The sequence below is a fragment of the Podarcis pityusensis genome (genome assembly GCF_964106645.2).
Source record: "Podarcis pityusensis genome assembly, chromosome: 8".
In the NCBI taxonomy this organism is placed as follows: Eukaryota; Metazoa; Chordata; class Lepidosauria; order Squamata; family Lacertidae; genus Podarcis; species Podarcis pityusensis.
Genome location: NC_138033.1, coordinates 33,548,528 through 33,564,789, shown reverse-complemented (window position 1 = coordinate 33,564,789; position 16,262 = coordinate 33,548,528). Strand labels below are relative to the sequence as shown.

Here is a 16,262-nt window from a genome sequence, read left to right as displayed (position 1 = left end):
GATTAGGTCCCCGAAACAGACTTTGGACATGCCTGATTCAAGTCCAAGCACGGTCTTCTCAGTTTCCAGGTTCTGGTACAGCCTGGCCCAGACTAATGGTCCACCAGGCTAATCTTTACCTAGTAACAAACCATCATGGAAGATACTTGCAGCCACATCTGTCTACGTCTTGGGTGCTGAAAAGAACACACAAATAGTTGCCTTATACCAAGCCAGACTACTGGTAGCTCAGTATCTAGGCTGATTGGCAGCACTTACCTGGAGATGGCAGAGAGTGAACCTATGACCTTCTACATGCAACAGAAGTTGTAGCCCCACTCTCTGCAGTGTTTGGCAAGAAAGGGAGACAGAAATTGGGGCTAAAGGTAGGGTTCTATGTGACAGTTTAGGTGGGATGCTGGACAGATGTTTGTTTGGGACCATTATTGCCTGCTTATGGATCTACTTAAAACCTCCAAAGAAGGAGAGTCCACCACCTTCTGAGGGAGTCTCTTCCACTGTCAGCTCTTGCCATAGCCAAGTTCTTCCTAATATTGAGTTGGAATCTCCTTCCTTGTCATTTGAATCAATCCAATGGTTCAGGTTCTAGCCCCTGGAGAAGCAGAAAGCAATCTTGTTCCATCTTCCATGTAGCAGCCCTTTAGATATTTGAAGGTGGCTATCATAGCAAATGTTTAGAGAAACCCTAAATGGCAAGATTTGTTCATTCCTAAACTAAATGTGATGTTATTTGCAGTGTTTACCCCTTCCTTGGTTAATTATTTTTAAAGAACTAGGTGGCACTGAGGAATGAGTTGTATGGGGGCCCAGTGTGCCTATGTGGGGCAGCTTTAGCCATTTGCTACTGCTGTGGGCCCTACACCCCACATGCCTGCATTTTGGTAGCTTTCCTCCCATTATAAAGGGATCCAGGGACCAACAATTCCGGTGTGGAGCCTGCTGCTGTCCATCTTCTGAAATGCTATTTATTTCTTCAAAGAGCCTGTCAGGGCCCTGTTTTATCCGTCCTCCCGTGCCTGTCGAACACATTCCACCTGCTTCTCTCGCGCTCACTCAAACCCTGAAACTGCCTCTGGAACTCCATTATTTTCTACCCAGCAGCTGCTATCTGCAAGCTTTATCTTCCTTTAGAATCCTCGGCTCTAATACTTTCTTAAAACTAATTTGGCATCCTGCAAGGCCTGTGTCTTCTCTCCCTTTTCTTCCTCTTATGAGGCAAGGTAATCCAACCAGGTGGGGGGGGGGTAAATCTCAGGTGCCATTAGATGGGTAAAAGTTTAATGATGTCTGTTAGCACTTTTGTTGCTTCAACCCAGTGTGTAAATTATAGAGTAATAAGTGGGAGGGGGGTACTAATCAAAATCCTGCATGTATTAAAGAGCATGTATTAAAGTCAGTTAAGGGATGCGGGTGGCGCTGTGGGTTAAACCACAGAGCCTAGGACTTGCCGATCAGAAGGTCGGAGGTTCGAATCCCTCCAACGGGGTGAGTTCCTGTTGTTCGGTCCCTGCTCCTGCCAACCTAGCAGTTAGAAAGCACATCAAAGTGCAAGTAGATAAATAGATACCACTCCAGCAGGAAGGTAAACGGCATTTCCGTGCACTGCTCTGGTTCGCCAGAAGCATCTTAGTCATGCTGGCCACATGACCCGGAAGCTGTACGCAGGCTCCCTCGGCCAATAAAGCAAGATGAGCACTGCAACCCCAGAGTCGGTCACGACTGGACCTAATGGTCAGGAGTCCCTTTACCTTTATTAAAGTCAGTTACCATGAAGTGGGGACAAGATTTGTTCTCCCCTTCTCCCCCTTTTTTTTAGCTGTCCACTGTCGGCCCCCTTATAGCTACAGTGACAAACCTTTTCATCTACATCAGCCTTTGCCAACCTGGTGCCCTACATATAGAATGATAAAACTGTAGAGTCGGAAGGGATCCCAATGGTCATCTAGTCCAACCCCCCGCAATACAGGAATCACAGTTAAAGAATCCCTGGCAGATTCAAACTCTCCAGACCTCCAGCAAAGGAGAGTCCACCACCTTCAAAGTAGTCCGTTCCACTGTTGAACAGCTCTTACCATCAGAAAGCTCTTTGTAATGTTTAATTGGAATCTTCTTCCTTGTAATTTGAATCCATTCATTTGGTCCTACCCTCTGGAGCATCAGGGAACAAGCGTGCTCCATCTTCCATGTGACAGCCCTTCAGATATTTGAAGGTGGTTCTCATATCACCTCTCAGTTTTCTCTTCTCCAGGCTAAACATATCCAGTTCCCTCAACCGTTTCTCATAAGACTTCTTTTCCATATCCATTATCATCTTGGTTGGCATCCTCTGGACACATTCCAACTTGTCAATATCCTTCTTAAACTGTGGTTTAAGAACTGGACACTGGACTCCAGGTGGAGTCTGACCAAAACAGAATAGAGTGGTGACATTATTTCCCTTGATCTGGACACTAGACTTCTGTATAGTCTTACTACAAGGACAGACCTTTTCATTAACATCAGCCTTTGCCAATTTGGTGTCCTCCAGCTGTTGGACTGCTACTCCCATCAGACGACAGGGGATGATGGGAGTTGTAGTCAACAACATCTGGAGGGCACTGGGTTGGGAAAGGCTGACCTTGTGAGACTTTCAGCCTTTGCTTTTTGAAAAAGTAGCCAGTGTAGCCACCTAGTGGATAGGATTGAAGGCACAAAGCACATTGGTTGGACTTGCGCAAGCCCTCACCATTTTCTCTCAGCCTAGCCTACCTCACAGGGTTGATTACATATTAAAAGAGTGGGATAACCACCCTTCTGGGAGGAAGGGAGTATAAATGTAATAAATAATGATAATTTAAGTAAGATGCCCATGTGGGAAGAAACTCCCCAGAAATGCAGCTCAGGTGTAGATGGTGAATTAGAGGTGGGGGAATTTTGAGGGGCAGAAGCAGAGGAAGAACCCAGCTGAGGTGCAGAGCAAACTCATTGCCATAGGAGAATTTGCATAGGGGAACTTCCTGCAGTGGTGGATCTCAAATTTCAGTGGCACCCTGTGTGACACCAAAATTCAGTACCCCCACCCCGCCTCTCACCTTCCATTCTACATAATACTTGTAGCACCCCTCAAGGCTCTGTGTCCAGTTTGACTGACCTGGTTGCACTCCCCATAATCCACCTCTGCTTCCTGGTGAGTTTAGGTTTTTTACCTCAGGCACCAAAATGTTTAGAGCAGACCCTGAAGAAACTTACTGCCTCCTGGAGATTTATTAGACCAAGACACCCCTAAATGGTTATCATGAGACCAAAACCTTCCACAAAATCCACAGTCCTGCAAAACTTGGACAAGGACCTCTGCTCAGTGTCAGAGCACCTGTTGTGCATGCAGAATGTCCCGGGTTCAACCCCCCAAGGCATCTCTAAGTTGGGCTGGGAGAAATCCTGGCCTGAAACCCTGCGGAGATGCTGCTGCCAGTACTGAGATAGATGGATCAAGGGGTCTGACTCAGTATAAGGCAGCTCCCCATCTTCCTGCTGTTCCTGTTCAGCAAAACAAAGGGAGACAAGCAGAGAGCAATAGTTTCTGGCTTGGCGGGAGGTGGGGGGTTGCCTTGAGCGCAAACTATGCAGCGTTCCACCCTGCTTCCTCCCAGCCTCCGCCAGCACCCTCCATATCATGGCATTTCATCTTCATTTCTCCCCATTGTCCCGAGCAGAACAAGCAACCTATTAAAAGCGTATAATCTGAGTTGTCCGCCAAGCGCCAAGATGTAGTGAAAATACATTATCTTCCCAGGGCCTGGTTAAAACCGAGATTCAGCTTTTTGGTGACAGTTCAAGATAATTGTTTCAAAGGAGCTGGAGGTAGAAAATACTTTAAAACAACTTTAGAATCAATAGCCATTTTAATTTGTAACGTGCAGCCCATATGCTGACAAATAACCTCGCAGGATGGCTGAATAATACGGCTTCAATTATATTTCTGTACAATATCTGTCTTATTTTGTGTCATGGTGCTGCCAAGCTAATTCAATTTTCTGCTGCCAAAGCTGTGGCTTGTTCCCCTTTCAATTGCAATACAGAACATTATGAAGAGCAGCAAAAATCTCTTGCATGAGAATGACACCTCTGCCTCGGAGCTGAATGCCATCAAAGGAGACAAGGGCTGGGAGGGAAGGCTTTCTTCCCAGCAAAAATGCCTAGAAAGCCGGTTGCGGGTTTCTTCTGAATGGGAATGTGGCAGTTGAGGGAGGAGAGAGAATGTGGCCATCCATGGGGGACAGCAGCACCTCTGAGGGTGTGAAGTGATATCCTGGCTCCCTCTGTCAGGCATGGAGCTCTTGCTCTCAGCTTGAGAAAACCAGAAAGCTTTAGTCAAGAAATCAGCACATGCCTTCAGCATGAGCACGAGTTCAAAGTACAGGGTACATGATTCATAAGTTCTCAGATTCATGGCTAGGTGGGAGCTAAGACATTCCCAGCACTTGACACTCCCCTCCTGTTTGACTTTTGAAGAGCAGGGTGGGCTCAGTCCTTCACACAATTCTCACCTCTAGCAAGAAGACTGTGCTTGCTAGCATGCCCTGCTTGGGGTGGGCAGGCAGGTCTGTTCACAGCATGGGATAAAATTTCCTTTAAGGGTCACACCAAATCCCCAATTACTCAGACTTTATTCAGTAATGTATTCCAAGAAAGGGTCCAAAAGAGCCTGCAAGAGCATTTCCATTACCACACACCCTATATGGGAAAAATATGTCATCTTGACTGTTTGTTCTGTAGTCAACCACCTTCTGCCACCCTAGCTAGCATCTCACTATTTATCATCCAACCATAGTCCTTGAAAACACTTACTCTTTTTTTTTAAAACTATACATGCAGAGCCCTCCTTGCACCTTATCTGGAGTTGTTTTTCACAGTCAGCCTAGGTTCCTCCAAAACGGGTTTTGTGGTCAGGCTGAAACTGGCCTCACTGATAATGAGTCTGCAGAATTTCTACCTCAACACTGACAATCAGTGGTGCATCCTTGGAAACAGGACCTGAGTCATTCCTTCGAACTCTCCATCAACCTCTGACTCAGCCAGGCCTGCTGATTGGCCAGCTTCCTCCTTGGCTACCGTGGGAACATCACTCTCAAGGGACAGAACAGAGGCTGACTCAGAGAGGCCCCTCTCTCCTTCTCTGCTATCTGGCAACAAAGCAGTGGACATCTCTCTGCTTGGGCTTTCCTTGCCCCCAGCCTTTGGGTTCTACTTCTCTGCCATATCTCGCCTGCCCCACCTCATCCCAGTTGGTGCCATGGGACCCATGACAGGCAGTGGCATAGGAGGGCTGCGGTGGGTGCAGGCCACCCCGGGTGTCATCACTGAAGAGGGTGACAAAATGGCAAAAATATGTGTCATGAGCCTGTTTTCTCTGGGATTCTCCTCCCTCCTTCCATACCTACAGGGCAAAGAGGCAAGAGCGGTTCTGGTGCATCCGGTTTCAAGCTGAGGGGATGCAGCGTCCCCCTTGGGCTCAGCTGCCAGTCACCCACGGGGCTTCCTCCAAGGAAGTCCCCTCAGGAGCACAGCACAAGGCGGCTCACGCCTGCCTTCATTCGTCCTCCCATCCTCCGTCCCTTTCCACCTCTTCCCCACTCACTACCATGGAGCCCAAGAAGGAAGCGACGAACACTCAGAGCACTATCTTGCCTCCCTGCCTATATTCGCCGCACAGCTGTGGTGGCTCCTGCCCGGGCAAAGGCACGCCAGCAGACCCCTCTCTCGCCCCGGTGGCTTAGTGAGGGAAAGGTGAGGCAGGCTTGGCGAGCAAGGCACCTGCCCAGCGCAGGCTTCAGCCACAGTCCCACCCTTGCCCACACAGCTCTTCTCAAGCACAGAGGACAAAGTTAGGGGGGGAAATGTTTTAAGTGCTTATGCTCACAATGTTAAGTAAATAAACCAGAAAATAACACTTGCAACTGTATCTTATTTTTCCTTCTTTTAATAAGTGACAATAAATTTTCCGCACTGGGTACCACCTGACCTTGCTACGCCACTGATAACAGGCAGCTTGTGGCAGAAGAGGGTCCTTGGTGATGATGCCCAGCCAGCTGTTCCCCTGACCATCATCTGATACAAAAATCTTCTACTGCTGGCAATCGACGTGTTACTTAAGCAGCAGGGGTGTGATGGGGACAAGAGTTAGAGCATGGTTCACACAGAGCCACTGTGGTGTGGTGGTCCGAGTGTCGGACTAGGAGCTGGGAGAGATCAGGGTTCAAATCCCCACTTGGCCATGAAGCTCACCTTGGGCCAATCACTGTCTCTCAACCTAACCTACCTCACAGGGGTGGTTGTGGGGTTTAAATGGGGGGGGGGGGAACCATGTATATCACCTTGAGTTCCTTGGAGAAAAATGAGGGAGATAAATGCAATAAATAAATAAATGATGCATGTCCAATCCTTGACATCTCTTCCCTTGATTGCTGTGTACTTGCTAACATTATGGGCAGCTGCTGAGCATGGGAAGTGACTTATTGAACAGCGTCGGGTTTGAAGTGATGTGAAAGTACTCCCTTGTGGCCCCTCATACAAGCAAGCCATCATGTTGCAGCGGTCAAGCAGTGAGTGTGTGCATGGGAGACAACCAGCCTTCAGAAAATGAGCATTCATGTGTGAGTGAGCAGCATTGTGGAGAAAAGAGAAGAGAATATGCTTGATCTGCATTTCACAAATTCATGTTTTCTGACATTGTTGCTCTCGAATGGAGTCTTTTGAGCCTGGCTTTTCCTCTTGACAGGCAATCTCATAAAGAAGACATAAGAGGCTGCTGGTCCAGACCAAAACCTGCATAGTCCTTTTCTCACAGTAGCAAGCCAGGTGCTCCTGCAAAGCCCACAAACAGGACATGAGCACAATAGTTCCCCTCACCCATTTGTGTTCCCTAGAAGCTAGTGTTCAGAGGAATGGTACCTCTGATAATAGAGGGAATATATAAACATCATGGCTAGTAGCCATTGATAGCCTTCTCCTCCATAAATTTGTTCATAGTCTTTTAAAGGCATCTGACTTGGTTGCCATCACTGCCTGTGGAAATGAGTTCCGTAGTTTAACTATGCACTGCATGAAAAAGTATTTCCTGAATCTTCCAACCTTCACCTTCACTGGATGTCCATGAGTTTTACTGTATAAAATCAATAAAAATGCATAGTACAGATGTGGTCTTAGGAGAAATGTGAATGAAAATGCTGATGAAATTTCACCATGACTTTCCCCCCAAATAATAATAATAATAATAATAATAATAATAATAATTTGCAAACTAGTGTGGAAATCAGAAATAAAACTTGAGGAATTGAGAATCTCAGAGGAAACAAAAGCAACAGATTATGCACACTCCTATCTGAACAGAGTTAATTTTCATGGGATGTTCCAGTGTGATTTTACAGTCAGGTCCTCCCAACTCTGGAACACTCTGGTGGTGTGTGGAAATGTAATCATTTTAGGTATGTTTACCCAGAACTAGATGAATGTTGTTGGTAGTTTTCCTTGCTGTAAGGTGTAAATAGGTATTTCTGTAATACACATTATAGGTAACAGTTTCTGTAATTCTACTTCTTCAACCCTGTGTAAGTCTTAATAGGAAGAAGTAACTTTTAACAGACTGAGGTGGAGGAGGAATCCAGTCATTTGGTTGAACGAGTGTGTCAGAGGAGGTAATTTTTATGGGAGAGTGGCTCTTTTCCTTGCCTGCTTGTAACAGCCTTCTCCCTATCCCCCTCCCTGTTTGCAATTAAGGCACCATATTTGTCGCTGTTGTAGTCGCAGTGACACTCAGCCCAGGCACCGCTGTCTGACACTAACAGGAACACCGCCACCATTTGGACTGCCAAGGACGGAAAGGAATGAGAGGTTGCTGCAGCCCGACAAGCTACAGACTGACAGTTCTTTAAGCCTGGTGGATGAATTCCCAACTGGACCCAGCTAACAGCTTAAGAAGAAACTGCAAAAAGCCCAAGAAGTAAATTGATTTCAAGACTGTGCGTTTTCTTGGGAAATCCTTCCTTTGAGAGGCTCGACCAGAGTTGACATTTCCACAGGCCCGGACAAGGAGGCTGCCTCGCTGGTGGTAAATGAAGGCCTCGGCTCTTGGCGAGAGGCAGCCCAGAGAGGGGAGTGACACCTCTAAGAGCTTTTTCTTGCTGTCACAACCAGGCACGTTGTCACAATTGTCTGAACACCAATTAAGTGGCTGCTGTGGGCTGTTTGAGACAGGCAGCTTCAGACCAACACTACCAGGGCCTATGAGCTGAGTCTGTGCGTTGGAAGGTATGGGGGGTGCTAAAAAGAGCCTTCACTTCCCTCCACCCCACTCCAAAGGTCACTGGTGCCATCAGTGTCCATTATGATTTCTTAAAAACATCACATTCAAGCTAGAGAGCAAGGAGAGCCATCAGCCGAAATAAATAATTAACACACTTCACCTGCGGGTGACAATCATCACCACTAAAAAGCAGAAAACTCCCAGATATGCCATTTCCCCACAGTTTTCTCAACCCCATGCTGCTCACCAGAGTGTTCCAATTTATCATAATTTAGAAAGTGGTGTTGATAGGGCCATCTATGCAGCAGCAGCAAATGGAAACAGGCTTTGATGTCCATTATGCCTTGCCTTTTTCCTTTTTACTGTACAGTGGCATAAAAATGACCTCCCAGATGTGCTGCTTCCGGAATGACTGGTATGGTAAATTTAAGCCTCCTAGTTTTTCATCCAGTGACAAAATAGAATGATGATGATGATGATGATGATGATGATGATGATGATTTAAAAAACAAACACTTTATTACACTAATATGGAAGGTCTTTTCAAATGCCTTTGTTGGGCTTCATTCAGAAATGCAGGGAAGGGAGAGGGTTTTCAAAGCAGCAAAAAGAAAAAGTGGTGGTGGCCTTTGGGGGCCTCATATGAGGAACTCAAAGGGCACCTCTTTCCAGCAATTTTTGTGGGACATGATCTCCTGGGTGGCTCTCTCGCTGAGGCTTCAGTGCAAAGGCTCTGGAACTTTGCAAATGCTCTGTGTGATCAACCATGTGCAATGCACTAGGCCACAGAGCTCCCATGCACAGGCCAGAATTGTAGAATTGGAAGGGACCCTAAGAGTCATATAGCCCAACCCCTTGCAATTCAGAAATCGGAGCTAAAGAATTCCTGGCAGATGGCCATCCAGCCTCTGCTAAAAACCTCCCATGAAGGAGAGCCCATCACCTTCTCAGGGAGTCTGTTTCACTGTTCCAAAGCTATTACCATCAGAAAGTTCTTCCTGATGTTTAGTTGGAATCCATAATTTGAATCCATTGGTGTAGGTCCTACCCTCTAGAGCAGCATAAAACAAGCTTGCTCCATCTTTCCATGGATGGCCCTTCAGATATTTGAAGGTGGTTCTTAGTCTTCTTTTCTCCAAGCTAAACATACCCAACGCTCTCAACGATTCCTCCTAAGTCTTCATTTCCAGACCACTGATCATCTTGGTCGCCCTCCTCTGCACATTTTCTAGCTTATCAATATCCTTCCTATTGTGGTGCTTCTCGCTCTTCACTCTCAATAGAGCATCTGGAATGAAATGCTGCTGGTTTAGTGTTTTCATTTCCATATCAAACATTTTCCTTTTACAAACTCATTTGTAAACTATTTATCTAGTTAAAAATGCAGACCTGCTTTAAAAAAAGAAATAAAAAGCAATCCAGAACAAGAGCGGGGAATCTCCAGCCCTCAGACCAAATTTGGCCCACCAGCCCTCTCACATTTGACCCATGAGGCTGTTTTCTCCAGACCATATCCAGCTGCCCTGCCCCTGACAACAGATATTGCATCAGCTTCTGGGCAGATAGCTTCTTGGCTGGAAAGAAGGACCAAGTCTAAATCACCCAAGGTAAGTCATCTGACAAAGGACAGGTTAGAAGTGTTAGGTTGCAACTCAACTTGTACTGTAGGCTGATGGGCTGACTGCATGGAAAGGGTAGATAGAGAGGAACCTCCAAGCTGTACTTCCTGTGCTGACTGATTGAACTTCCTCCAGTGTTAGACTGATACTCTTAGGGTTGCTGACCTGACTTCCCATCCTTGCCTCCCTCCCTGTTTTTGGATCTCTCTTCACCTACAGTTCAAGAGCAAGAAAGGCTCATTGTAGCTAGAACTAGGATCATTTCTATCATTTCCTGTAATAAACATACCTTTCTTATTTTTATAAACTCAGATTATATCCAGGGTAAAGTGTGCTCCTCCAACAGGGATTTAGCATTCAGTTCATCTTCGGTCAGCATTCTAACTCCAAATGCTAACAGGATACACATACTGACCCTCCATGCTCAGATGACTACCATCACGCCAGAAGAAAAAAAAAGACGGGGGTTGTTTTCAGCTACGTTTTACTCAGAGTAGACCCATTGAAATTAATGGTGCTGGTCTAGTAATATCAGTGGGTGAGTAAAAGCCAATAGATGACAACCCCATGTCCAGAGTGTGTCCTGCTATGACCCTTTGAAGAGCTCTAAGACAAATGCTATTAAGCATCAACCAATGGGGTGTAGTGATTAGTGTTAGACTAGGTCCTGGGAGACCAGGGTTCAAATCCCCATTTGACCATGAAGCTCACTGGGTGACCTTGGGGCCAGGCACCGCCCCTCAGCCAAATCTACCTCACACGGTTTGGGGGATTAAATGAGGGATGAACACCAATGTACACCATCCTGATCTCCTAGGAGAAGAAGGTGGGATAAAAATGCAATAAACAAAGAAACCTTCTCTCTGCTTGTGACACACCATGATTTAGGCTGTTGAAATATAGTATGGAAGACGGCCTGGTGATGGAGGAGGAGGTAGACACTCAGCATTGGGGTTAGACCAAGCTGCCTTTTGATGCATTTTAAGATCTCTCCTGACACACAAGCAAATCCAAAATAAATTCATGAAATCCCTGTAGAGAGAGAATAAGGGGAGCGAGTGGCCTCTCTTTCATTAAACACAGGCAATCTTTCTTCAGAAAACAGCTATCCAATTACTAGCATTACTTATTGACCCAGTAGTGTTTTCTATTGAGTTGGACATAGCGCCAATCAAATCAGACAATTCAGCAGTCAGATCAATGGCACCACATTTAACTCAGTCCATTGCAGTGCTTAGTAAATTATACCCATAAGAATTAAGGAGATGAATGTACTTGCGGCTCTTGCCGTCTCTGGGCTCTACCATTTTGGCACGTCTAGCCTAAAAGTAAGGGAAGATCGATAGGCAAGAGAAAATGTATTTGACATCAATCACAACTTTTAATACATTAATTTCTCCACCAGATTAATCAGCTATTGATCAAGTTTCAGCTTTCTGACAAAAACGTCATGTCATTGCAATGAGTTTTCTCTCCCCTTTGCAAGCCAGCAGGGTCCTCTGGAGCAGCCACCATCAATGTAATTACACCAAGGGTCAGGATGTGCCCCTCCTGGGTTGTGTGATAGAGGTCACATGACAAGCCCTATGGTTTGGGGGAGTGGAGGGAGAGGGAGGGAGAGGAATAGGATGTCAGCTGGCTCACTCCCAGCCATGACTCAGCATTCTGGAGCTGATCCAATATGCTTTGCAGACTAAGGCAAAGGACACAGTGATGCACCACTCTTCCATTCCAAACAGACTGTCAGCTGAGTCTTCCTCTGATGCTGAGCCCTGGTCAGCATCCTCCACTGCACAGGTTAGCTGAAACAGGGCAGGGAAGGGCCCATGGCCCACCCAGTTCTGACCTCCCAACATCTTGCCTCCACACCCTCAGCATCTGCCACCTGAAGTGGCTGCTTCACCCTCCCTAATGGTAGGGCCACCACTGTGATAAGAACATAAGAAGTGCCCTGCTGGATGAGGCCAATAGCCCATCCAGTACAGCATCCTGTTCTCTCAGTAGCCAATTGGACAGGAGCCACATTGTGCCCAAGATGCCTTTGCATTGATATCATGGTCCCAGGCCCAGCTTTCCAGATTTCCCAACTGGTGTTGGCTTCCTTTCTTCCACTTCTCATGTGCATCTTCTGTCTCCTACCTTCCTGCTCAAACATAGGGACCCTCCTCTTCCTTTCCTCCAAAGCCTCCTCCACTCCTCATATCTGGGATACAATGGCCTGCCTTCATATATTGGGGTGATGTGTCTATGCATAACTATTAGTCACCTAAACTATTAGTCATTGAAATGCAACCTCCATCTTCAGCAGCTTTCTCTACTTCTGGTCCCCAGGTGCTACGGGCAAGTGACAAGGAAGGGCTATCTCCTTGTTGGTTTATTTGCAAGTTTCTCAGAGGCATCAATTTCTTCGAGTTACAAGAAAGGAGATTACAACTAAGCAGGAATAACTTTTTGACAGTAAGAGCTATTTAACAGTGGAAAAGACTCCCTCAGAAGGTTGTGGACTTTCCTTCAATGGAGGTTTTTAAGGTGAGGTTGGATGGTCATCTGTCATGGATGTTTTAGTTGAGATTCCTGCATTGCAGGGAATTAGACTAGATGACCCTTGGGACCCTGCCAACTCTACGATTCTATGATCTGGATGCACCTTCATCTGATCCATCATAGGCAGCATTAGTCTCCTTTATAAGAACCTAAAGGTAAAGGACCCCTGAGAGTTAAGTCCTATAAGAACATAAGAATGCATGAATGTAAGAACAGCCTGATGTCTCAGGCCAATGGCCCATCTAGTCCAGCATCCTCTTCTAACAATGGTCAACCAGATGCCTGTTGGAAACCAGCAAGCAGGATCTCCTGTGGTTTTAAGCAACTGGTACTGAGAAGCATTCCAGTGGTACTTCTTTTATGTGCCCTGAATCTTCAATCATTCAGCTTTGTTGCAATGTACACAAGTTCTAGTGATAGAAGAGAGAGAGAGAAACTTTCCTCCATTCACTCTCTCTTTTTCATTTACTCTGCTCCTTCAAGTCCTTTCCTGGACCACCTTCCAGTCTCATCTGAACCTCTTCCACCTTTGCCTCTGAACTATCCTCAAGCCACCAATTCTACTTGTCCCTCTGTCTCATCTAGGTCTCATGCACCTGCAGCCGACTTTTAATACATCTTTGCTTCTTAGGACCAGTGATACATTTAGCAACTGTAACCATAGCAATTTTGTGGTCTTACCCCTCCCCCCCGCCCTACTCTTCATTGTGCAGTAGACAATTGCACAGCAAAAGTGCCTGCTTCACCAGCTGGATGAGGAATCTGCTGCTGCTGCGGTACGAGGTGCTCCTCCTGGATCCTGCCTCCAGCTGCTTTGTAAAAGGCAGCAAGCACCATTTTGCGACAGCAACATGCGCAGGAGGCTGACACAGGACTGAATGGAAGCAGATGTTTTGTGCAATGCAAAAGCAAAGAAAGAACAAGTAGGAGGGGGGAGTGAAACCCTGGAAGCCATAAATCTTCCAAGTGGACAGTTTCTTTAAAAAAAACCAAATAGGAAAAGCTGGCAAAAACTTTCCTAGGAGCAGAAATCAGAAAGGAAGGAAGGGGGGAGGGGGGAATGACTGATGAATCTAGTTCCAAGAATTAGCACACTGCTGTCGCTGCTCACTGAGGGTCACTGCTGAGATGGGAGCAGTTTCCCACCGTCCTCCCCACAGAGGTGTCCCAGCTGGGGCCAGCAATGCTCCAGCTTGTGTGCTGCACTGCCAAATCAACAGTCCAAAAAGCTGTCATCCAGATGAGTCCCAGAGCAATGGTGTTTTTTAAGGAGCTTATGGATAAATTTGGAAGGCAGGCGGGAAGCACATCTGGAGAATCTGAGAGCTAATTTGAAGTTAGCTAGCAGGGCCTCCAAAACACCATCATCCTTCCTGGACAATGTGGTTACAGAAAGCCTCACAGGCCCAAATGCTGACAGATAGTTGGCTCTTTCTCAGCTTTGTGGGACAGCTTCTGGCCAGGATAATCCTCCCTGCCTGGACTACAAGTCAAGCTGCCAAACTGTCCAGTTCCAAGCTGAAGCCCACAGGGATGTCCTGGCAAGTCAGAAGCTCACTGCAGGCTCACTTGCTGATGGTCAGGACCATGGAGAGCTCTCTGCTAGGACGGCTACAAAGCAATGAGCTCAGAATGCTGCTCCAGCCACCATCTGGAGTCCAGGTAGCCCTGCAATAAGGAAAGGACCACCTCTCAAGCACCCGCTCAGAGGACCACTGCTTTTGCTTTATGGGGCTCTGCTACACTCTACACAAGCGTAGAGTGCTGGGAGCTCTGGAGAGTTTCCTGCTGCACCACAACTTTGCACACAGAGAGCAGCCTCTCAGCAATCTTCTCAGCTGCCTGCCTAGCACAAAGAAGTTTCTCCACCATTCCTCAGCTAGTAAAAAAAAAAAAAATCAATTCTGCAAGGCTTAGGATTGCCTGGGCTTGAGCAAAAAAGATGACGAGCCTGATAAAATTAATTAGCAAATGGAGAGACAATCCGCAAGGCTGTTTGACGGGCTCAGTATATTACATATCAACACCGGCTTTATCGCCCTGACAAAAGAGGAACACTCTCGCCACTGAAGGTTATCTCAGGTGATGTGACAGGTACAATTGTTTTCCTTTCAAGAGTCAGCGTGACAGTTTATTGAAACGAAGAGCATTTCCAGCTAACACTTGGCTGTCAGTCATTCAAATTAGCAAACACAGCCCTGCTGGAATCCTCTTGAATTTATATTAGAATTAGAGATGAACTGTTTCTAACAGAGTTTGCATCCCTCTTGGTCTGAACTGAGCAGCTGCCGGTAAACTCCAAGGGAGCAAAGGAAGAATTCACTCCTCTGTGGAGCCAGGGTGGGATAAGTGCCCTCAGTGATGGCACAGAAAGCATATTGGTGAAGCCTCTCCCAGCCTTGATCAGAACAGCCAGTGGTCAGGCCGGGGTGGAATGGACAAGATGAGCTGTCTCAGGGCCCATCTCCTGGCAATGTTAGCAAGATTTGTCTCAAACTAGTCTTTCTTTTGGATTCCTCAGACCCCAGGCTTTAACACCATTCCGCCATCATTTGCTGGCTCGGGCTGATGGGAATTGTTTCCCAAAACATCTGGTTGGGAAGACAAGTGTAAATAAATAATGTGTTCATTTTGATTCTCCATGGACTTCAAATCACCATCCACAGGGCGTTCACTGATTTCCACCCTCCTATCTCAAACCACTCCATGTAATAACAAGCATATTTCCCCCGGAAACAAAACACTGGATGTATATCTACCTAAATCTGCTTGATAGGGCACTAGGAAGTTATATGTGGGATCAGAATTATTTCATTTCACAGAGCCCAAAGCCAACCTTGCCCTCTTCTGCAAGACTAGCATCTTCTCAGTTTGGGATGTTCTTTGTGGTCCCAAAGTCACCTCCAGCATCCACTGGTCCCTCGTTCCTTTCTGTCCTTCATTTGCCGCAATCAATAGCTCATCCACAGCAAACGATAGCTCCTCAGGTCTGGTTCCCCAGGTTACCTTGTTAAATGCAACTTTCGCTAAAATTGAGCGGTACATGATGTCCTCTCATCCTATCTTCTATCCTCAATAGATCACCTAACCTTTTCATTACAGACTTCCCTCAAAAGCTACCTCCTCTCCTCTGCCTCAATTCCCCTCCCCTCCCTCTCCTTTTTCTGCTGACAGGCAGATATGTTAAGGCCGTGCTTTGTGTTGTGCTGAAGTGACAAAGTTTCTTAGCGACAAAATTTCCCCCGATTCCTTTAGCAATAATGATGCCACTGAGCGGCTGCAAGCTGAGGTCTGATGAGCCCACCGAAGCCACTTCCCAGCCACAGCTGCCTTTAGAGAAATATTTGCATTCGTGATATCAGGATGGGGGGAGGACTTATTAACACAGTGCATAGCTAAACTATGAAATTTGCTATTATAAGATGTAGTGATGGCCACCCAACTTGGACAGCTTTAAAAGAGGTTTAGATAAATTCATGGAATATAAGGCTATGACTGGCGTCTAGCCATGATGTCAGTGCCTCCGCTGTTGGAGGTTTCCCATTATTATTTATTTCATAAATTTCACCCAGTACTTGATTGTAAAAAGAAAAACCCAAAGCAGTTTACGAAAAGGATAAAACATAATAAAAGTTAACAATGATCATTTAAGACTTTCAGAAAGTTTTTTTAAAAAGCAATAGACTAAAAATAGATTAAAATGGACACAACTTTCTAAACATCTTGGTAGGCTTGTCTAAACAAAAAGGTTTTCAGCAGACACTGAAGAGAGTACAGCGAAGGCACCTGCCTGGTATCCCAAAGTGTAGATGCTGCCA

At 46.2% G+C, this 16,262-nt stretch overlaps 1 long non-coding RNA gene across 1 annotated transcript; it reads left to right on the top strand.

Annotated features, from left to right (window-relative positions):
- The first annotated feature begins 8,255 nt into the window (after positions 1-8,255).
- Positions 8,256-9,743, top strand: LOC308482966. Its single transcript, XR_013989525.1, has 3 exons — positions 8,256-8,286; positions 8,652-8,696; positions 9,657-9,743. It is a non-coding gene; the product is annotated as an uncharacterized lncRNA (long non-coding RNA).
- The last annotated feature ends 6,519 nt before the right edge of the window (positions 9,744-16,262 follow it).